We start from the raw sequence: 23,986 nt of genomic DNA on the forward strand, positions 1-23,986 counted from the left end.
CGAGTCGCTGAGCACTTCACGCTGTGCGGCTCTGCTTCGGTTCAGGTTGCCGGGTGCGGTCACCCGAGTCTTCGCGGCCGAAGCAGCCCAAGGTCGTGCCGATGCCTCGGCAGTTGTAAACAAAGTACTGCGGTTCCTTGGCAGAACTTAGTAGTCTAATAAAATTTTTGTGCAAGTACTTTAAAAGAGCTTTTTAGTAATTCGAAAAGCTGTGACGCCTATCATCCGTGGCGAATGAGGCTTTGCAAGCGTTTCGAAATAGCAGTACGGAAGGGCACGTTTGTCTGCGGTAAATCGGTAAATCAAATGGTTGAATAACACCTACGCTTAACGATTAATAAGGTCAACCATGCCCGCACGCTCACTTGAGCTGCTTGATCAAAGCATAATATGATAGTTTAGTGTACTCAGGCCAAAGATACTCTGTAGTTGTGTTTGCCTTGCTGGGAGTGACACTTCGCCAGCACAGTCAAACCGGCGACTTATTTCACGTTGCTAACGTGCCCGGCAGCGTAGAGCTTTTCCCCTTTACGACGAATGGCAGGGCGTATCCAACCGTCTAATTATGAGACTGGTTTGAAACCACACAAAAAAATTTGCGCCATTTGTTAATTTCAAAACAACCATGAACATGCGATCACGTTGGCAGATCCGCGTGGGCAGCCTGAGTAACGCGGTCCGTCAGTGTCAGTTTTGACGGAAGGTGCCGCAAGAGGCGCTGACGATCGCTGCTCGGACGCGCCGCCCGGGCAGTGTCAGGAGCGTATAATCCCGCAGTCCTAGGGGGGGGGGGGGGGGGGGGGCGGAGGTGATGGAGGAACACCTGTTGTTCTTGGAATGTGCGCCGCCTGCGTCTCCATTGCCGTTCCCCGAACTGCCGTTTTATTTGCGGCCATACTTGGCATGGGCTATCTAGCAACTATTTCTGCCCTCACTGACTGTGCGACTGGCCTCCTGCCGCTCGAATCGTACTTGAGCTAGCAGTTGCTCCAACCAAGCTTTAGTCCCGTGTCTGCTCTCTCGGCTATGTGCGCTTGCCCTCCAAAGCCATCATGTATATTTCAATCATCTCCAGCACTTCTGTCGCTGTTTGCATCGCTATAGAGCACTTTATTCTTTAGCGATCACAGTTCGTTGCATATAATAACCACTTCTCTCCATTTAGCCCTGTTGAATCTAGCGTTCGTAAAGGATGAGTTCTAGGCCCTCTCCTCTTTCTAATTTACATTAATGACTTATCCAGTGAAATTTCTTCTAACAGCTATCTTTGTGCCGAAGATTGCGTTATCCTTCGTGAAAGTTCAGACACTGTTGACACTAACATCATGCGAAATTACATTAACGTTGTCAGAACTTAAGAACCCAACAAACGCTGACACCAAGGACAACATAGGGGAAATTACTTGTGCTTAATAAATGAAATAAAGAAACGATAAATTAATGGAAAATGAAGCGGATGAAAAAGCAACTTGCCGCAGGTGGGGAACGACCCCACAACCTTCGCATGTCGCGTGCGATGCTCTACCGATTGAACTACTGCGGCGCCATTTCCCCATCCACTTTCTTGGGTATTTATGTTTCCTAGTAGAACCCTGGGAGTGTTAGCCAGCGCACCTCCTCGCAGACCTTGGCGGCTGCAACGTCTACGAGTGGTCTTCTGTAATTAGTCGGAACATAAATCGTGCCTTAGTTTCCATTTATTTGATGCCCTGTCACATGATATACAGGGTTCGTTCTAGTAGAATAACATAAATATCCGAGAAAGTGGATGGGAAATCGGCGCCGTGGTAGCTCAGTTGATAAGAGTATCGCGGGAATAACGCGAAGACGTGGGTTCGTATTCCACCTGCTGGCAGGTGCTTTTTATCCCCTTTCATTTCGATTTATTAACGCGAGAGAATTAAGGTGCCCGTGTCACAGAATATTCGGCGTCGGCGTCCAGCGTACTGCGCCATCAGATGTCGTTTCGGCAGAAAAGGTTTTTGTACCACCCATACATAGGCCATCGATGTGAGGCAAGGAATGTAATGAACTGATTGAATTTCTGAAGCTAAAATACATGAAAAAATTGTAAACTATGACGTACACATAACCTACAGACATGATAACTCTCAGATTGTTTTTTTTTATTAAATGTATTTATGAAGAGGTTTATGCCTATGTGTGGCGCCGACTACTCCTCTTCTCTTACGTGGTAGTTATCGTTGCAGGATTGTCAGCAATCACCAAACTGGACAAATAAACAGATCAACGAACATTCACGAACTAAGCCTCAGTACTGCAGCATAAATAAACGTTGGCGCAACAGAAGAGTTCCCATAGCATAAATACTCACAGAACCGAAATGTTCACACGCAACACATGAGTTCACATAGCATAAATGTTCACAAAACCAAGATTTCACGCAGAAGATGTTGGTCACTTGAATGCCGTACTCTATTGCAACAAATACAAATGCTTCATGAACACGAAGACACAATGAACATCTAATTAAGGGTGCCTGTTAATAGGAACAATGCGAGCTATAACTATTGTATGACTTACTATTTTTGTGATATTTTTGATTCCTCCAAAAATTGACCTAGGGCGCGCGCAGCGATGGTTTGAAGTTTTTCTGTTGGCCATGGACCTAATGTTTCCTAAGAATAGTGGCCGTCTATCCATGCCATGTAGTTTTTTCGAGAGATTCTCGCAGGGAGAATCGTGATTTTTACAGTGTAGAAGAAGGTGTTCTATGTCTTCTTCAGCCTCTTCACATGAGCATGTAGCATTGTTAGTTTTTCTGATCCTATACAGGAAGCTCTTAGTATAGGCAGTGCCTAGTCGAAGCCTATGAACTGTTGTTTAAACAGATCGACTAATTCCAGAATATACCTCTCAGATTGTAATGGGACTATACAAGAAAACATAATTCTGTTACACGAAAACTCGAAGAAACCCCTTTCCCAGCGTTTCCACAATTCACAGACCGGCCACGACGTCCGCCTTTTGCGCACGCCGGTGTGGAGGTGTCTCGGGGGCTACGGAGATGCGTGCCCGGTTCCTTTCAATACTTCCATCTGGCGCTCGCCTCCGCCGCATCGCGGCCCACGCAAGAGGCCGCGCTTCTACCACAAAACCCACTTTCGTGCATGGCGTTCGTGGGCAGCGTTTGCCGCTAAACATTACGGTTACATACGCTCCAGTTGCCGGGAAGCGTGTGAAGCAGTCACAGATCTTTGAGCGCTCTCGCGTTCCACCCTTAAAGGTGAAGCTTGAGGTTTCTCCAAGTTTTTTAAAATTGCAGTAACTCAGTTAAGATGTAGAAGTGCAGATAATTACCCATATGCATTCCTTGGTGTCATTGTTTATTTCATTCTCATGATGTGACAACACTATATATATATATATATATATGGATGGCACGTTGAGAGCGCATGGGTACCGTATTGATACATAGCTCCAAACGTGCGGATCCATTCGATTTCTAAAATGGATTTCCTGATTTCTTGCCTAGAAGTCGGTTCTTTATTTTATTCCTTGTTCTTTTTCCTTTCTTTTTCATGAACTGGCGCGAACGCGGCATCGCGGCGGCATTGAAGCGAAATTTTTACAGCGTTAATGCGTTAATGGAACAATATCACAAAATCAGATTATACTTCTCGGTCTCCGGGCGTATAGCAGAATAAATATGATAATTGACACTGCGCAAACCTGCGCTGATGGAATTGGTTTTTGCAGATAGTATAAAAGTTCTGGCCAACCTGCCTATTGTACTGATATATACGCTCTGTCTGAAAGGAACAATATGAAGACCACCGATATGCTGCAAAAATTTTAAATTTTGCGCGTTTGCAAGTATTCCTGTACGAATCGGTCACTTCTGTCAATTTGGTGAATAAAATAAAATGAATACAATGATATGATTATGTACATTACACCCCTCAGAAATAACTGCTCCCCTTTCCCGATTTCTAGTCCGAGCATATAACGAAATTATCAGAGAATATGCCGTCCTTATGAGTGCGCGCATATGATAACTTTCGAAAAGACGAACTGCTACCCGGTGGCTTTCTTCTAAGGTTTAAGCACTTTCACAATTTTTTCCCGCACACTATTTTTCATACTTGTCTCACTGAACACATCGTGGTGTCTATTCATGTCTGTGAGGTAGGTAGTCACTGACTAACGGGCAGAACTGTTCATTTCTATGCCATAGATAACGAGTGTTCGTGGGGCGCGCAGGGCGATCAAGGACTGGCGTATACCTTACGCGGATGCCAGGCGACAGCTCAGTGTAATTAGTCCTTTTCCTGATTACATATAACTCCGGCTGGCGAAATGAGGGCTCATGGCTACGAGAAACTGAGAATGTCCTACAATTATGACGACGCACGAGCGGCAGTAACATCGTCGTGGCGGAGATCTCGAAGCGGGACCACGATCTCCGCCACGTGAGTGGCACACGGAATGCAGTCCAGGATGTCACAGTTCACGCGAGACTGAGTCACAGACTTTTTAAAAAGAAAGTCACGCAGGATTGACTACTCGTACAGCCAAACCGAGGCGGAAGTAAATACCTTCAGCGCTCACTGTGTGCTGTCATCACCCCCCGTCCCGACAGTAGTATGTAAACAGAAGTTATGCTCTATCTGAAACAAAGTAATCTACCTGGCTGTCTTAACTGATGATGATATGAACGTTGCTGAGCAGCTTAATAGGCATGAAGAATCTCTTTCAAGTCTGCCGTGTTTCTCCGGTGAAAATCGCCACATTTCGAGCCGGACAGGAGCGGAATGCTACACTCACATTTAAATTAAAATCAAATAATGGGGTTTTAGGTGCCAAAACCACTCTCTGGTTAGGAGCTACGCCGTAGTGGGGGACTGCGGAAATTGGGACCACCTGGGGTTCTTTAACGTGTGCCTAAATCTAAGTACGCTGGTGTTTTCGCGTTTCGCCCCCATCGAAATGCGGTCGCCGTGGCCGGGATTCGGTCTCGCGACCTCGAGCTTAGCAGCACAACAGCATAGACACTAAGCGATCGCGGCAGTTCACTGGCATTTGAAGTAAACTGCTTCGAGACAAGACTTTAACACAAAACTTATTATTTTTTTTTACGACGAAGTTGTATGCGCCCAGGCTGAACACAAGTGGTCCGACCACAGAAAGCCTACTTCGGGGCTACGAGCCATTGTTTAGCGGCGTATGAGCCACTGCATTCGTCTCACGTGACGGACGGACAAAGTTCTCGTTGAGAAGGCATAGAAAAGCTCACGCATTTCTTACGCTAGGCGAAACGCTCGCAGTCCAACCACAGAAACTGTCTTTAATTAAACGAAACGTGCGGCCCCGGTGTGTCACTTGGTAACTAGAGTGCATGACCGAGTAATAAACGCTGTGATCATCGCATTACGAAACATAAATGCGTAACATAATTCAGAAAGACGGGTGAATCCGCTGCATTAACACAACGCACCGCCCATTGCACCCCCCCCCCCCCGCCCCCCACCCCGATGATGGTGATTATGCGACGCGCAATGTGTGGCATTTCCAATAAACCATGCGATAAACCCAAGCCAAACGTGTGCGTAATCTGATTAAGAAACACAAAGATGTAGCCAATGATTGATAAAGCGTTCAATAAGCCATCGGAATTAACCAAGCGATAAACATCGGGGCCGCATATTTCAGCTTCGCAGGTCTGCCGCCTGTGCGGGGAGCATGGGCGGGTGATCTTTTTCTACGTGTTTCTAATGCACCATATTTTTTTATTGGGGCATAACCGGAAACGTTCATTTCATGGAACAAAGTCATAGTGCTTTGAATGCATGCACTGGGTCCTAAACTTCCAACCGCCGATTACAATTATAATCGTGATAATAACAATACAAAGAAATAACTAAATCACACGGTTAAAAACAGCCATCGTTATTAAGTTCTAATGAGTAGTCAGCGGGAAAAAAGTTACAGTACGACAATCTGGGAATGTAGGCGGCACACAGAAGCAAGCGAAAAATGAAAAAAAAAGAGCAGCAGGAAAGAGCAAGAAAGGAGAAGACAAAAATTGAATCGAGACTGCACAGCAATAGCGATTGTCATCTTTACAAAATACATAACTCATGCCTATATAAAATAACAAAATAGGTGATCAATGAAAAAAGAAGAAAAAAAAATGCCAGGTGATTACTAGAAGCGCCTTAGAGAGAAGCGATTGACTGCAGTGTAGTCCAAAAGTATATCAACATGAAAAATACTTAGAGCACGCACAAGCATGCGGTGGTAATGCTGTTCAGTCAATTATGCAGATTGACAGGTAAAAAAAGAAAGACGAAAACAGAAATTTAAGGGGCTGTCATTAGTACATTGCTGCTACAGTGGGGCTTAAAAGAACACTAAGAACTCTGAAACGGTTTAGACTGATACAATTTTCGTTGGGAACTCCATTTTCGATGAAGTAACGATAATATGTTGGTTACAAAAAGAAACAACGATGGACGAAATTTCATTTTTTGAGTATCGCACCAAAGCCCCAGCGACAGCACTTGAGCATTAGGTCACGGATCTTAAGGCAACTATCTCTGTTTGGGCCGTTGTGACTCAGTGGAAACGCTTGATACTTGCTAACTTTATCTGTAGCTGTTCAGCAATGATTTATTTATTTATTTATTTATTTATTTCTGAATAATACAAATTCTGAAGACCAATGAGGAGACATTAATACCAGACAAATTCAAGTGAACACGCAAAATCAGGAGACTTTCTACCTGCGGAATGTCTAAAAAAACAAAAACAAAACAGGAAAATACGCCTTTAAAGAGGAACAATATAACACCTACTGTACGTGAAAGAAAAACAAAAACAAAAATAAGAACCAACTGATCATTGTGCATAACCTACTTTTACGGTAACGATACCGGCAAGGAAGAGTAACACGAATAAATTTAAGAAATGGGAGAGATATTTACCTAGTCATTTGCCCGTTTTACGTATTAAAGCAAAATAAGAAGAGAAAGAAATGCGAGAGGCCTAGTATGCGGGAGAAAGCTGCCTTTGGGGGTGAAATGATTATTTTACGTTATTAAAAATGTTGGTTGCTGAGATTTTTAACAGTTCCTTGAAAGAGACAAAGGTGAAGTAGAGGTTAAAGAGATAATGCAGGAGCTCACATCAATCAAGTGCGGTGGAGACAAGGCGCAGTTAGTCTACAGCCGGGCGATCAGGTGTGTCACCTCCAGGTACTCTAGAAGCTAGAGCACATGGCTTTTTGGACTCGCGCGCTGTGAGTGGCCTATAATGATGCATGTTATCATTATGACGTCGGGTTCTTTAACGCGCCTCAAAAGAACGATGCAAGCGTAATTTTGCTCTCGGCCCGCGTTAGAATGCGTCTGCGGGAATTAAACCCAAGACGTCGTTGTGAACAGCAACCTGCTGAGCGTATAGAGTAAATCACTGCGGGAGATCAGTCGATAATCGTTAACAAACATGCTTCGTGTGATCGCCTGGTTTCCTATAGGTCTGAGTCACTTTAAACGCACGACGTATTTCAAGGCATGCGTTGATGCCACAAGAAGATACGGTAGAGCAGTTTACTTGACCTTATGGTTAAATAAGCGCGTGAAATAGACAAAAACAGGAGGAGAGAGGTAAACTTAACGAGCGGCTGCTTCAAAGCAGCGTTTCCTGCAAGTACGTTTAAACCGATGTCGAAGCAGAAAACTAACGAACAAAATACAGAAATATTGAAGTACGGGCCACTTCGATATAATGAGCATGCGTTCGCAACAGGAGAAGGGAACGCATCAAGTAGGCAACTGAAACAGGTTCTCTAGGGACGCCGCTTTCAACGCCGAACAACCTTAATGAGCAATGATTAACACACGCGGTGCCATCGGTAACGGGGACGGCTTTCTACACCGAGAAGAAGCGCACTGAAAACGAGGAGGCCAAAGTTCTATACCGACAATAGTTGAGTAACCGTATTAGTAAGACATGATAGAGTTAACTAAACCTAGCAAGAAAACAAAAATAAAAACGCTTTCGATCAAACGCCGGCTGCACAAGTTCCATTTCACTTAATCCGATTAGTCTGCTTTGTGCCCCTGCAAGTTCCTTCTAGCGCGCATCCATTATGCGGCGCGCTTGAATCTGTTTCTAGCTCTTGTGTAAACGTAACGTTATCTAACTTCAGCGTGTACGTAACTAAAAAATGCATGCCTCTTCTTCTGCTACTGAAACAAAGCTAAAGAGCGCGTAACTTCCATCCATCCAGTTTCGTTCTGTGAAAATTTTCGATTTTGCCCATCTTCAATAATATATTAACGACCTAAATCAAAAATTCGGAACGACCATTCACTAGAGCTTAAGTTTTTCTTTTAAATGCAACAAACCTCGCCAAATTTTGGGCAGTGGTCGTTGAGAAAAACGAATTTTTCTTTTACATGTATTTAGATAGGGGCACCCGAGCTAAAGCTTCCTCTTAAGCGATAACACGACCTTGCACTGCGAAGGAAGCGGCAAGACTCGAGCAGACGACGGTCGCCGAATCAGCAAGCACACAACTGAATTTTCGTATAGACGCTGTGAACGCAGTGACATTTTGTAAATATTTGATACGTCAAGTAGCATGAAAATTGTTGCAGTTGCAGACATTTTTGTAACCATTGATAAAGTCAATATTTACCGTGACGTTTCCACACATCTAGAGCCAATAGCCGTGAGGGCGGCATGGCGTCATCATGCGCAGTTTAGGTGATGGGGGTTTGACGGAGCTGTAGAAAAGCATCGCCAATCTTTGCAGAGGAAATGTGCGTTCCCCGCTGTATGAATTTGAGTAATTATTGGCTCATGGTGTTCACGGTAGCATTTTTCTCGAGTCTAGTATGATTCTTTTTTACCATGCTCAAAGAGTGTTGCAGGGCCCCTTTAAGATGAGAAATCAAATACTGACGCCCCCGTGTTTGCTGGTAGGAACATACACATTCGTGAGGCTCTTGCGTGTCATGACTACGGGCGTTCTACTGTAGTTCCCGCTATATGCGAGTGCTCGCAAGCTTCGTCGCCTGTTGCTATTTGTCTCGTTGGTAAAGTAGTTAGCTTGTGTAATTTGCTACTGAAGAAAGTAATTAAATTATATTAAGCGTTACCAGACTAACGAAAGTAATAACTAGATTAAAATAGTATAAAAATACAAGTGATTACTATTGCTCAGTTCCTTATAATCATTACAGACGATATATATACGAGGGTTATTCAAATAGTAAGGGCTGTTTCCTTTTATTTAAATATTTATACGTCAGAATAAACTTTTGTTTCTGCAGCGCCATCTGGTAATTCTTCGCGACGGTAATAAAGTTACTCTTTTGGCCCAGCAGTCGTCTGCTTGTAGACGAGTGCAGACGATCGTGTCCGCGAAAATCGTTGCTCCCGCCTGTTGTGAAATGCGAGCTGTAACGATTTTTGCATGCAAGAGGATCATCAGCTTGTCAAATTCACGGGGAGTTGTGCCTAGTTTATGGACCTAAAGTGATGAATGAAGGAAAGGTCTGAAAATGGTGTCGATATTTCAAACATGGCGGCACAAATGTGCACCATGCAGAGCGGAGTGGCAGGCCCAGCATCCAGACCAATGAAACTGTTGAACAAGTGGACGTGGAACTGAGATTGGATGGACGACTTACCGTTAGCGGTTTTGCTGATTATTGGACGCACTACAATTTACACGATTGCAACTGAAGATCATGGACATCACAAAGTGTGTGCACGGCGGGTACCAAAAATGTTTACCGACCCACTCAAACAGCAAATAATGTCAAGTGGACGAACGTGTTTACACTGCTACCGACTAGACGGAGACGAGTTGTTTTCGCACATCGTTACAGGTGGCGAGACAAGGATATCCTGCGCCACTGCAGAAACCAAACAACAACCAATGCAATGGCGCCAATCATCTTCACCGAAACCGAAAACATTCAAGCAACCTGCTTACTCGAGTCGGAAAATGATGGTCACCGTCTTTTGGGACGAAAAGGGCGTTCTTTTGGTTGATTTCATGGAACATGGGACCACAGTTACAGTTGACGTATACTGCACAACGCTTAACGGACTGAGACGTGCGATCAAAAATCCACGGCTCCTTAAACTGTCGTCTGGAATAGTCCTCCTCCATGACAACGCACGTCCTCACACCACTGCCCGTACCAAGGAGAAGAATCAAGATTTTGGCTTGGAACCGTTTGCTCACCCACTCTACAGTCTCGACCTTGTACCAAGTGACTATTTCCTCTTCTTGCACTTGAAACAGTGACTTCGGGGTTGTGACCGACAGTGTCAATTGGTTTAATCCCCAGGCGGCGAACTTCTATGCAGAGGGGCTAAAGAAACTGGTGCAGGGGTACAAAAGGGGCTTAGATGCTAACGCTGATTATGTAGAAAAGTGAGATATGTTTGTACTGAAGCCGCCAACAAAAACCCTTGCTAAAGAATATATATATATATATCAGGAATCCTTAGAGAACTAAGAATTATAAAAGGCGCTTTTCTGCGTGAGAGAGTCAAGGTTTGAAGCCTTCCTGAATGGCTCTTTTCGTACACAAGCTAATTAGCGTGCGACGGACTCGGACCAGAAACTACAGGGGGCCTCTCCAAGTTCGCCTTGACGCGAGAATTCCTGTTTGCGCATGGCAAACAAATCGTTTCGAGTCGGCTTGCTCCTAGCGCACAGAGCAATCCCAGGAATAGCAGCTCGCAATCATCCAGCGCAACCAGGTGAAAGAGAGGGCCGCTAACTGGATCCGCACACCGAAACTCTACGAGCGTAAATTGCTTGTGTCGTGAGGTCAGGAACACGCCTGTCGCAAATAGCTACACGTGGCGTCTAGTTTCGATCAAACAACGTTTCCAGCAGAAATGGCTTATGGGGGCCCCGCGTTTCTTGCGCTTAAAATGCCTTCCCGAAACTTCTGGCAATGTAATTAAGCGGCCTCACGCCGTCTGTCCCCGTCAAATGCGTAGGATTGCAAGAAAGTGGCGTGTCGGGCCCGTGTCAATCCCTGCTGGCATCAACAACTCAATTCGAGAGTTTTTACGCTCTTTGCCACAAAGAACCAGGTAAACGTTGCTAGTGCGTCCACCTTTTGTGTGAGTGTGAATAGTGTGAAGGCATGAGTAATAATGAGACAAAATGCGCCAGCTCTGAGAGGCAGCAACGCGGACGCAATTTTGAAAAAATAAAAATGAAAGTACATTGTTTCCACATTATCTGTGAAAGATGGCAAGTTTGACCTATCAGAGACCCGCCCTTCTATGTATCACGAAGTATACAAGCGCGCTTTTTCTACATTCTGAGAAATAAAACGGCGCAAGAAAAAAAAAAAGAGACGAATTTCTTTTTGGGCCGGGCAAACGCAGCAGCCTTTTACGTCATTACGAAAGATTCCAAGATTGATTTACTATGTCAAAGCAGAGCGCTGGCTAACAGCGGCTGAAGAGAGTGGGTGGGAAATTTTTTGAAGCGCCCCTATCAAGTGCCTTTTGATCAAGTTTCATTTATTTCTGAGTGGCGTCAACAAGGTACTGGCCAACAGGGTCACTATGCCAAGCATCTTAGATAAATGGCAGACACTTGCAGACCAAAGGAGGGGCATACATATACTGTCCGCATAAATGCACATTCTCTAAATATTCATGCGCCACCAATATGCTGCACCTCTATTGCAGTGCTCAGCATTTGAAAACGAACGAAAAAACACGTTCAAACACACAAATGTCTAAGCAAAAAAAAAAAAAAAAAGCGACCAATGATTACTACACTGCTTAATGCTAAGTTTGAGCGCTACTGCCTACGTGCTTTCATTTCGCGATATATTGGCTGGCACGGACAATCTGTCACGTGTGGCACGTTGCAAATGGAGAGAAGTTTGCCGCGAATGCCTCGCTAATCGGGAGATCTCGAGGGGAAGGTCGTGGATGACACGTGGGCGCGATTCACAGCAGCCGTCACAGACAACCTCCACTCAGGCAGCGCTTTGTTTCCATAGAGACGACGCGCGCTCCTCTGGTGCCATTTCGTAGCCATCGTCGCTGCTAAGCCCTTCGGGCGCGGCGCTACGCCTTCTCGCACTTTCGCCATACCCTTCTCCTTCGCTTGCCTCGTCGTGCTCTCTTCGCTCTCGCCGCTTTTTTCATGTCCTCCTGCGCTCCGCGTTCACTCTCATCTTTCGCTGTGCTGGTTCGCTTGGTTCGCATCAGCGCTGACGCTCGCCGCAAGAATGGGCGCCTAAGAGCTGCGCCCTACAAGAATCAAAGCAGGAACTCCACTGGAGTTTTCTAAGCATGCCTAAGCAATGTTTCACTCGCTCACCTCCACGCAGCCCGGTGTCAGTATCGATCTTATCAAACATGATTCGGCAAGTAGAAACACTTATCAAACCCCATCGATCGCCATCAACCGTATCTGACTAGATCCGACCCTTATGGACCCTTACCAGTTTTCCACCTTATCAGACTCGATCCGACCGTTATCAACTCTTATCAGTCGTTATGAACCTTATCGCAATTGATCGTATTCTTATCAACTCTTATCGTCCTCATCAACCTTATCAGACATGATCTGACGCTTATCAATTATTATCGGTCTTTATCAACCTTATCGAACATGAGCTGACCCTTATTAACCCTTATCAACCCTATCAGAATTGCTCCGATCACTATAGAAAAGACGGGGAATCCGGGAGATGGCAATTCAAGGCGATGAGCAAAACGTGAACAAGGTGAATGCAGGAGCCAACGTTTCGACAAGTGGCCTTGAAGAAGACAAGTCCACTTGTCGAAACGTTGGATCCTGCATTCACCTTGTTCACGTTTTGCTCATCCGATCACTATAGGCACTTATCACTCTTTATAGCAGCTTAACCAACCGCATTGAACTATTATCAACCATGATGATACCCATATAAGCCCTCGTCACGCCTTGTCAACTCAGTCACTACTTATCTGTAAGTGTTGCGCGACGCGAAGTTCCTCAGCCCTCAGAGATTGGTGGCATTTCGGTCGCTGAAGGAACGCCCAACGGAAGGCGCTCCTACAACCATCAAACGCATCGGGGATGCGGCGTGTTTTGCCATTAAATTTTTACAAAGCAGGAATTTTCCTGATGTCTACAATGCTCCTAGTCGCCTCTACATTTTGTCCTGGCGGTAGCTTTTATTCTACCATCACGAAATCTTTCAACAAAGATTTCATAGAAACTCTTCTGTTTTAGCATTTGTTTTGTGCCACCGGCACAACACATTCATATGGTTCAGATATTTTCACCTTCTGCAAGTGTGGTTGTTTAACGATATAATTTGCCACTTAAATGTGAAGATGTGCCTTTTGAATTGCTGCTACTTATGGCGTTGCACAGTTTACAGAAAACTCGCACGTTTGATGGGAATGCAGAACCAAGTGTATATTCGCGGCCACATTTCATTCAGATGATTTCATAATTGAAAAAAATTTTATGGTCAAAGAGACTTCCAACCACACTGGCATTCATTTTTGATGCAGTGCATCCTTTTGCCGCCATTTGACACGACTGTTTATTAAGTGTACCATGATGTGTTTGTTTTGAGCTTGTCGACCCAGCTATGACTGTTTTGGCCACTAGGTAAATACCCTAAGCAAGTACGTATTATATTCGTAATAGATACCATAAAAGAGTGGACGTTTAGCCTAGTGGGCAAGACACCCGGCTTCTTAGTGTGGGGTTGTCGTTTCGAAACTCACCATTGCTAATCTTTTACTTCTCCAAATTACTTTGTTCCACACATTCATTCCTTTTATAGCGATTCGTCTTACGTGACAGACGGATGGACGGGTTTCCCGGTTGGGTAGGCATAGACATGCTTACACACTTAAAATCATGCGGATCCCAATCAGTGCGGGAATCGATCTCAGCAATGTTTTCTGGGCTGTTGGCTTTGATTGACGATAATTAGCGGTGGTGTTGACGGCGAAAGTACAATTTCTTCTACGTTTAGTGCAATACGAGAGTGGTGAGTTGATGTTAAACGTTACCTGCGTAGTACACAGACCACACAGCAAAATGTATTTTCTTGAGGCGTTGTGCGCCATTGTTGATGACCTCCGAGAAGGTTAGCATTGTCATTGCCTTACACGGCACATCACATCATGGCAGACGTGTTAAACTATATTGAAATATGGGCTTAAACGTGTAAACCCACAATCGGATTATGAGACACGGCACAGTATAGTGGACTCGAGATTAATTTGACCCCCCGAGGTTCTTTACCATGCACCTAAATCTAAGTACACGAGCGTTTTTGTATTTTGGTCCCGTCGAAATGCGGCTGCAGCGGTCGGAATCGAACCCACCACCTCGAGCAACGCCATACTCGCAAAGCTATCGCGGTGGGCACATAAGTGTTGATTTGACGTGTGGCTGCTTCCGTAGTGTCGCCTAGACGCCACGGTGCGTTAATTCGGCTTGGCGGCTGCCCACCCAGCGCCAGTTGTCCGACTAATAAATTTACCGGGTGTTTATTTTTCAAAAACATCAGAAACGTACCGTACCCTGCCTTCAACTTAAATTTATACAGTTTGTCCGCAACCGTTACTGTCTCGGCGAGCAGAGTTTCCTTGCCTTCGTACATCGCATTTACCCTCTCCCATCCTTCCCCATATACGGGAGCTACGAGCGAAGAGTGGCGAGGCGCTATTCACTCGTTTCGTGAGTGCCCGAAGGTTCTACCCACTCTCTGCCTAATCTCTTTGCCTGCTATCAACCATTCTATCTACTACCCTCTGGGCTGCTACAGGTTAGTGCAAAGGTAAGCGCTGCAGAATTTGCAATTTTTTTCAGAGGGTAACGGATAATTGCAGCCACCGAGAGGGTGTTGTGGCTACGCCGAGGGCGCTGCAGAGCGCATTGTGACGAGGCGATAGAAAGGTCCAAACGAGTTTCTTGCGTCCCCTTACCTCTCTGCCACGCCCGCGCCGTGTATATGCACGCTCTGAACCAGCTCCCGACGCGACATGCTACACAGCAGCAGCAGCAATGGAAAAGCCGAAGGATAAGGCAATGAGAGCACCGGTTTAAAAAGTTTCGCGTCAAATAAAGTACCTTCTGGCTTACCCGGAACACCTTGTCGCACTAGCCCACTTCAGTGTAGCAAGTTGCCTGGTGCGCGCCAGCTAGTGGGTTCCTGTTTGCCCCGCCCGGCATATCCCTCCCAATCAGCGACTTCTGGTCTGGCCTATATCAATGAATGATTTTATTGTTGTTATTATTTATTCCTCATGATTGAACACTTTACTGTATAGAAGATATGGAGGTCAAAAGAAAAGCAACTACGGGCTATATGACACTTTAACTATACCTTAATTCTTATGGCGAAATATTTGTCGCCGCCTCGGATTGCGAACAACAGACAGACGGCGTCACGAAGCAAAGGTTACCTCGTTACTCACTCTAATCTAATCTAAGCAAACGTGGCATGCTGTTAGAGTTGTGCGATTTTATTAAAGTGCTGATATGGCGCTTCCAAGCGACCATTGTGTCCCTGTGGTTTCACACCGTAGAGCTCTGTCGTAGTGTACAAATTCATTTGCAACGTTGAATTTAATGCATTGAGATATTTCAAGAATCTTACTTCATACTCCAAAACAATCTTATGTAAGACGTAATGACGGCAGATAAATGCCGTAACGCAGGATATCATGAAAATTTATGGCATGATTTATCACGAAATTGTTACTCGAAGGAAGTAAATATGTTTTGCTTTAGTAAGTAGTATTCTTCATTTCCTAAAATATCTTGCTTAAATCACGGCGATGTTCACACGAGGAGAACAAGATTGCCGGTGGTCCCTAATTGGAGATTTTTTGGTGGGCTTCTTTGTTGCTGGGCACCTGCCCGAGAGAATAAATACTCACCCGTGTAAGTTAAGCTTCGATCTTGTGCCGAAAATTCATTACACTGCCGAGTCAGCTGACTATGTTTTTAACTGCCTTTAGCATGACGGTATGGTTCTACTTAAGCAAGTGTTGCTACCTTGTCAGAAGGTCTGCTTACTGCATGTTACTGCAGCCTTGAGTTACCTAGCGCACATAATTCCACCATTGACTCAGCGAAACGAACGCTGGAACGATATATCACCGTGCAAGCCTTGCAAGACGAAGGCGAGAGGACAATACTTGGTGTGATGAGTTGAAACCACTACGATGTTTATGCCGAAAAATTTCTTGGCTGAATTTAGCGTTGAGCGGTATTTAGGTGATGCAGCGAGGTAAATGTATAATACTGCATAAACTTGGAAGAGAGGGCGTGCGTGCTGTAGGACTAAAATGGTTACCGTAAGAGAGGCTCGGTTTATGGCGTATAAAATTTGTAGGTATAGGTGCATATCTTTGAGGTATTGGACAGTTCGTTAGGCCCGCAGCTATAGAATGGGCCACTGGTAGAACTCGAGTCTACGCTATGTGATCCTAACTCCTAGAACTTCTATGTTTGAAGGTAGCCCGTTACCGTGGCTTAGCACCTATGGTGTTGCGCTGCTAAGCGCGAGGTCGCGGGAGCGAATCCCGGCCGCGGCCGCCACATTTCAATGGGGGCGAAATGCGAAAACGCCCGTGTCCCGCGCATTCGGGGCGCGTTAAAGATCGTCAAGTGGTAAAAATTAGCCCCGAGTCCTCCCCTATGGCATGCCTCACTGTCAATTCGTGGTTTTGTCATGTAAAATCCCAGAATTCAATTCATTCATGCTTCGAGGAATTTCAAAAGACGCATTAGCAGCAGGTGCGAAAGCCTTTTGTCTTGAATTGAGCAAAGAACTGTGCGTGTTATGCGTGTTTAGCGTTTGTGGAAAAGCCTTAAATCACTTCCCAATATTGCAAGGCTTAATATATTTTCCGATGGCAACCTTCGTGCGGTATACAACGCTTTTGTATGAGACTCCACACACTAACCACTGCATTCGCGTACCTGCTGTCCTGTTAACTGGCATAGCATAAGAACTCGATATATAAAATGGGAGAATACTGGCCTGCACAGAACGGGCAATGTGTGCAATCTGCGTAAGAGCAAATGTTCTTATACTGAGTGATACATTCGTAACATTCCACCGTGTTCCTCGTTGCGTAGATTGTGCCTGCCTGCTTTAGTGCTCTCTCTTCAAGTGCGCGACGTTGCGTTAGGTGATTAACGGTGATCCGGCCCGACAAGTGTGGTGATGGGCTAACGCGGCATTTGCTCGGTCTTCCCGTTGAAGCAGGCACGCGAGGCGCTCCGACATGCCGTAATCGCGATAAACCGGCGCTGACGCCGAGTTTGCGCAATACATTGCCATATAACTTAGCTTGCCTGAATTGATTATGCGTTCGTTCGTTCTGTGTGTTTATAGCAGCCACTGTGTTAGAACGAGTATCCTTCATGCGTTGCGTGAGGCGTACCTGTATCGATGGTACGTTTCGCAGTGACACGTACGTGCCCGGTTAATCTCCTGTGCTTGCATAACGCCACGACCCTTTGCTTATACGGTGGCAAAAGAGAAACAACTGGCTGCACCAGGCTGTGGTGGCTAGAAGGGGAAGCGGGAGCGCCGCGGCGGGCATGGAGCGCGCGACGCTCAGTGTAGTAGTTATTCATGACGACGATAGGTGGCGCCATTGCTTTTTCTTAGAATTGTGACTCCACCCACACATTCACCCAGGGCGGTGACTATTTCTTACCACATAGTTTCAAAGGCGATGCCAGAAAATCATCATGATCATCGTCATAAGGAAAAATCTGTACGATAACACAAAAGGCAGTGCCTTGCTATTCGAGGCTCATACTGGTTGCCAAATGATACAACATACCGGAATAAATATTCACAACAAGACGAGTCATGTGTCTGCTGCAGCGAAAATCCGAAGACCACTAATGGAGTACGAAGGCATTCAACCAGTGTGGCCTGTGGGTAACGTACCCGTACACATTCCGGAAGCGCTTGGATTTAAAGTGAACGGAAGCCTTAACCGAAGAGCAGTCGAGATAAACAAGAAACGTTTAAATCATTGGTGAAAAAAAAAGCAAGGAAGAAATTGGTACGACAGGGTCCGTTACAAGCACATCTAGCATTACGAGGTAGATTGAGTAGTTTTGAGGGAGAGAAAAAAAATTAACGAGTACCAAAATGCTGGAATGAAAAGCATGTATGGCATGCTTTATTAACTCGAGCAGGCTAGATGACTATTTGTCACTTCCTCGTTTCAAAGGGGATGCCAACAGTCATCATCAAGATTGGAAAGCAATGAATCAGGATTTCATTTACCTTGTTTCCGTATGTGCGAAGAGTGCAACAAAAGGCCCCTGTGCTGATGAATGCGCACTACATAGTGCTACTAGTGGACATTCCATGACATTTGCAGAGACTTGAGAATATCTGTGACAAAGCAGTGACAAATCTAGGCCCTCAATTTAGCACAGGGAAATCGGGAATTATAATCATTTTAACAGACGAGTAATACCGTGGCGTCAATTCAACAGCAAGTCATACCCATAGCCAATCACTATAATTACCTGGGTACATACATAAATGAATAAAAGTACTACCACCTACCAAGATAATATAAAGGTTTATGGTAATCGGAATGCAGCAGTAGTAAAGCATTGAGACCTTTGTGGCCACAGTAAATGTGACGTAGGGTGTGGAATCTCGAATAGACGAATAGTGTAAGCACTAACGTTCGTAAATCCCATTCTGGGCTTTAAATTGGTTATATTGCAAAATTTGAAGTTTTACCAAAGATTGGTAGGCCGGCTAGCTTTGGGAACCTATGGTAAAACCACAAATGAAGCAATGCAGGGCCACTTGAGGGGCCTCTTTTGAATCAAAGAAATGCACAGTGAAATTACTTCTTTAATAAACACTGAGCAATACGGATGCAAATCAATGAATGGGTAGAGTTCACAAACATCTGTGCCTCAAAAATGTGGACGAGAAATTGCGGAAGAAGCCACGAAAAGGGGGCAACCAAGTGCAGCACACCTGAAAGTGTGAATAAATGACCAGGAGTCAACAAAACGTAAGTGAGAGGCACAGGGACCGTAAATAGGATGTAAAGGCTGGCGCTCGCCATGATGATGATGATGATGATTTAATGGCATCTCCGTTGAAATGGGGCGGTGACAAATAGTGACCTAGCCTGCTTGATTTAATCAGGCATGCTATACATGTATACAAAAATGCTAGATAAAAACATCTTAATCTTTTTTTCCCCTTCAAAATCTACCTTGTACCGTTAGCCATCACTGTAAGAGATCCGGTCCTATTAATCTTTTCCCTGCCTTTTCTCCACCAATACTCTAAACGTTTCTTGCTTATCTTGACTGCTGGCCGGCTGACGCTTCCATACACTTTAAACACATGTGCTTTTCGAAGGTGTAGATTACCTACGGTTCTCACTGGGTGAATCTCTTCGCAATCCTTTAGGATGTGCTGAGTGGTCTCTGGATTTTTGCTGCAGCATACACATGCCTAATCTTTTTTTGAATATTTGCTCCGGCATGTTTTTTGTCCTTAGACAACCGGCTCGAGCCTCAAATCACAAGACACTGCCCTTTGTGTTATCCTACAGATTTCCCCATCTATTTTGTTTCCTCTCATTCTTGTAAATCTCCACGGCCCTTCTGGTTCTAGTCTTTGCACATAATTAACTGTATCCGTTTCTCTCACTTTATTTCTGATCACTCCTGGTTGCTTATTCACAGTTTTAATTACCTTGTACTTGGTTTCCAACTTTCTTACCTCTTCCTTCATTCTGTGTCCACGCTTTTCAAGCACAGATACCTGTGAACTTTAGATGCTCATTTATTTTCATCCATGTTCCTGAGTTTTTCTTGATAACTAAGTTTGCTCTGCGCTTCTCTGACTTCGAAAGAGGCCCAAGCAATGTGACCTTGCACCGCCTCATTTGTGGTTTTACCGTGCGCTCCCAAAGGCAACCGGCCAATCGATCTTTGGTTAACTTCCAACCCTGACAGGATATCCGACCTTAAGCACAGAATTGCATTTGCGAAAGTTAGCGCGGGCACCATTACTACTTTCCAGATTCCACGCTCCACCTCATACTTATTGTGGCCCCACAATGCTATGTGTTTCAATATTGCAGCACTCCGCTTCCCCTTTATCTCCACGTTCTCTTGGTGGGTGCTTTAGTAAGTCTTTCCTTCGTTTATGTATACGTCGAGGTAAATATTGCTCGACTATTGGTATGACTTGCTGTTGAATTGACACCACGTAATTTCTCGTATCTTCATTAAGATCATATTTCCCGATTTTTCTCTGTGCTAATCTTGAGGCTTAGATTTGTCGCTGAGTTGGCACAGATATTCACAAGTGTCTGTAAATCTCCTTTATTGTGCGCCAGTAGCACTATGTCGTCCGCATGCATCAGTCCAGGGAACTTCTGTTGCACCATTTGTCGATTACGCGCGTAGGATAAATCAAACCCTAATTCGCTGTTTTCCAGTCGAATTACTATGCGCTTAACATCAAGCGTGAAGAACCATGAAGACAGAAGACATCCTCGCTTCAGTGTTTGGTGAATTACCACCAGTTCATTACCTTTTCGACCTTCCCAGAGAACTTGTACGCGGTTGTATCTATATATCTCCCTCAGCAGGTCCACGATATTGTCTTCTATGCCTTGGTGCTCTGGAATATCCGATAACAATTCCCTGTCTACGATATAGTATACTCCTTTAATATCTAGAAATGCTATCAATAAAGACCACCACTAGACGATGAGCGCCATCTAGTGGGGTGCAAGGAACCCAGTGGCGAGGCCGCGCGGCCTCCGCTGTGATTGGTTGGCCTATTAGGCTAGAGAACAGCCACGCAGCACCTACGGTCACGAAAACCCGGCGATATTCGCAAAGAGCTCGGCTTTTAAGAGCGACAGAGACAAGGACAGGAAAGGCAGGGAGGTCAACCAGACGAGTACCCGGTTTTCTACGCTACACAGGAGCTGGGGGAAAGGAAAATGGAAAGAGAAAAAGTGGGAGAGAGTGAGCACTGAGGGCGTGTGGGGGGATGCACAGGGACACTATAAACGGTCTCTTAAGCCAGTGCGCTTCAAGTAGTGTAAAACCTGTGCAACAGAAAGGGCCGTGTCTCGCTCGAGGTTGGCTAAGGACAAAAACGTACCGGAACAATTATTCGCAATAGGATAAGGCACGAGTCTGTCGCAGCAAAAATCCAGAGACAACTGAGCACATTGGGCACACGTTCAGCAGCTGTGGCACCGCTTGGTTTCGTCGGCAAGCACCTAAACGAAAAACCATCTTCCACCCTTACAGGTTGGTTGGACTCAGCATTCACCAAGATTCTGAGGCCAGCAGGCCAGTGATATCAAGCTCTAAGTCATCACTGGACGCCTACAAAAGAGCTGCCACCGGGAGCTGCTTCGCACACGCTCAACACCAGTGGCACCGCTTGGTTTCGACAGCGAGCACCCAAAGGAAAAACCGTCTTCCGCCTTTACAGGTTGGTGCTGCATCGTCCTTGCTTTAAATGCAGCATATTGTACGGTTTCCATTACTGCTGAGTCACACTGGTGGGTGATACATGTCTTACTTGTCACGAGTGCATTTCTCGTGATAAGCCTTATTTGTCTTATGCCGTGTTGTAATTTTTGTAATTGTAGCTATAATTGGAAGTTGTAATTGTGACTACGATTACAAGTTTCATGCTGGCGCGTGTTCTGGAGTAACAGAAAAAAATTATAAAACGAAAAGTCAGCAAGCGAAAAGCCTATTGTACGACATGTAAAACCGCGAAAAGCCGCGAAAAGTCGCAGCAACCAAAACACTGCAATAGAAGGCTCTGAGCCTCAGGGAAGTCTTGCATCAGAACGTAGCTCAGCTGAATTGGAAGCTTTCCGAGCTATTGAGGATAATAGCCAAAGTTTACGCTCTTCAGGAATGGTCGATGTTGCGAATGACATTAAATAATCAGTGCATGAAATTTTTAAAAAAAGTATAGTGAAGTGGTAACCCCGGTGACGTTGCAAGCTCATGACATATCGGGCTTGAGGAAGTGGGTGCAAGAATTTGAGTTGGAAGCCAAAGAATATGAAATAGGCAAAATTATAAAATACGTTAACGAACTCGATAAGGAGGCTCTATTCTGGACATTCTGCCGTATTCTTCGAGGCATGACGTAGGCGCTACGCGTACAAGATGGCCTCGTTTCTCTTTCGTAACGTGACGCAGACTTGACGCTTTGCCTAAGAAATTGAAATAAAGACGCTGAATCTAACGTTCTTGGTAAAGGAAAACAGTTTTTCTCCTCAAAATTGAAGCATCTAGCTCAGAGCCTACGATTAATCCGCCGAAAACGCATCTCACTTCCTTCGTCTGCTGCGTACAAGCCGTCGTCTGCGTTATTAGATGGCTTTAGTTTAGCGTTTGCAACCGAATGTAACAACATTACGTGCATAAAGAAATAGCGTCGTCCTCACTGCGCATGCTAGGAACGTTTGTGGGTTTCTGCGGTTTACGCGTGCTATGATAACGTACGTTATTTGGCGAGTTTAACGTCCGCAATGTTTACGGACGCTAAGAAATAGCGTTGTCAAACATGGCGGCACCCATGGCTCCCACTTCAGCGTGAATTCTCGTGACGACTGCGGTGTCACTCGCGTTCATCGCTAGTAACTATTGTAACGAGCTTTCGCTTTCTCTAAACTAACCTGAATGGTTAGTTATGAGCGCTTAGCATTTCCATTTTCTGAGACGCGTGCACATAGCAACAGCAGGATAGTTGCTAATGGACCGTCTGAGCTTGGATACATTTGGAACGAGGCACCATATGGATGGCACCAGATGGATGGATGGATGGATGAAAAACTTTATTAGGGTCCTTTAGGGCGCGCCCTAGCGCGCAGCGGGCCGCTCCCACGTCGGGACAGAGAGGCCGAGCCTCTCCGCCACGTCGCGGGCCCGTTGGACAGCCCATAACGGTTCTTCGAGGTTGGGGCTGTGTAGGACAGCATCCCAGCGTGAAGAAGTGTTACTTTCATCGTCGCGTAACGCGGGGCATCGCCAGAGCATGTGAGGTAAGTTCGCTAAGTCATTGCATAGTGCACATGTATTTGTCGTCTGAATTTCGGGGTACATCTTGTGAAGAAGTAGGGGGTTTGGGTATGCCCCCGTCTGTAGAAGCCTTAGTGTCAAAGCCTGAGGTTTATTGAGTTTGCAATGTGGAAGGGGGTAGATCCTCCGAGCCAAGTAAAAGTAAAAGTGCGAGGCACCAGATAGCGCCCTGTTTTATAAAGTTTTCTTTACGTTTGTGTTTCCGCAAGGTAAACTAAAAGACTTGAAAGGACACGCACCGTAATGTCCCGCAAATGTGCTTACGTTTAACCTATGTAAGGCGACAAACGCTATTCTAAAACTGTCTATTAACTAGGGTGCGTGTCTCCGGGAAACGGAATGAGTCAACGTATATTGGCGCCAGCGCGCTTCTTTTCTACTTTGAGACAACAGACGATGACGATGATGAAAGACTTTAATTATCCCTCATTAGACCTACCAGTGGTGATGAGCGTACGTTCTAGGCCGCGTTATCGTTATCTCGTGAAGCGCAAGTGACTCAGCCCGACTCGGCTGGCTGAGAAACGGCCGATTATCGCCTATGGCGTTGCATGCGCCAGAGCTATCCGCTTGCGCCACGCAAGTGACGGCGCTGCAATCTCTTGTTCACTTCGCTGCTTACTATTACCGCGTGAAGAAACTTCAAGGCACCGCTTCGCGTGCTTTTCTTTAGATATATTAAAAAGCCGCCGTTGTCACAACCTCTGATGATGGAAAAAAAGTCTATTCCTTATTACAATACAAACACAGCAGTAAAAAGTGCAAGAAGTCACGAAATGTTTGAAATTTTCAGGCAATATTATTACAAATAAGCAAGTGTTTTTGTAAAAAATTATTGTCCCAAACACAAATGCCAGCACCACC

General features: G+C 45.3%; 1 long non-coding RNA gene across 1 annotated transcript in view; it reads left to right on the plus strand.

The window, feature by feature from the left end:
• Window positions 1-21,507, plus strand: part of LOC140215952 (uncharacterized) — a 133,945-nt gene extending 112,438 nt beyond the window's left edge. Inside the window, exon 3 of the long non-coding RNA XR_011892561.1 lies at window positions 21,326-21,507. This is a non-coding gene — a long non-coding RNA (uncharacterized lncRNA). The remainder of the gene's footprint in view (window positions 1-21,325) is intronic.
• Window positions 21,508-23,986: the final 2,479 nt, after the last annotated feature.

The sequence above is a fragment of the Dermacentor andersoni genome, chromosome 2, assembly GCF_023375885.2.
Source record: "Dermacentor andersoni chromosome 2, qqDerAnde1_hic_scaffold, whole genome shotgun sequence".
In the NCBI taxonomy this organism is placed as follows: Eukaryota; Metazoa; Arthropoda; class Arachnida; order Ixodida; family Ixodidae; genus Dermacentor; species Dermacentor andersoni.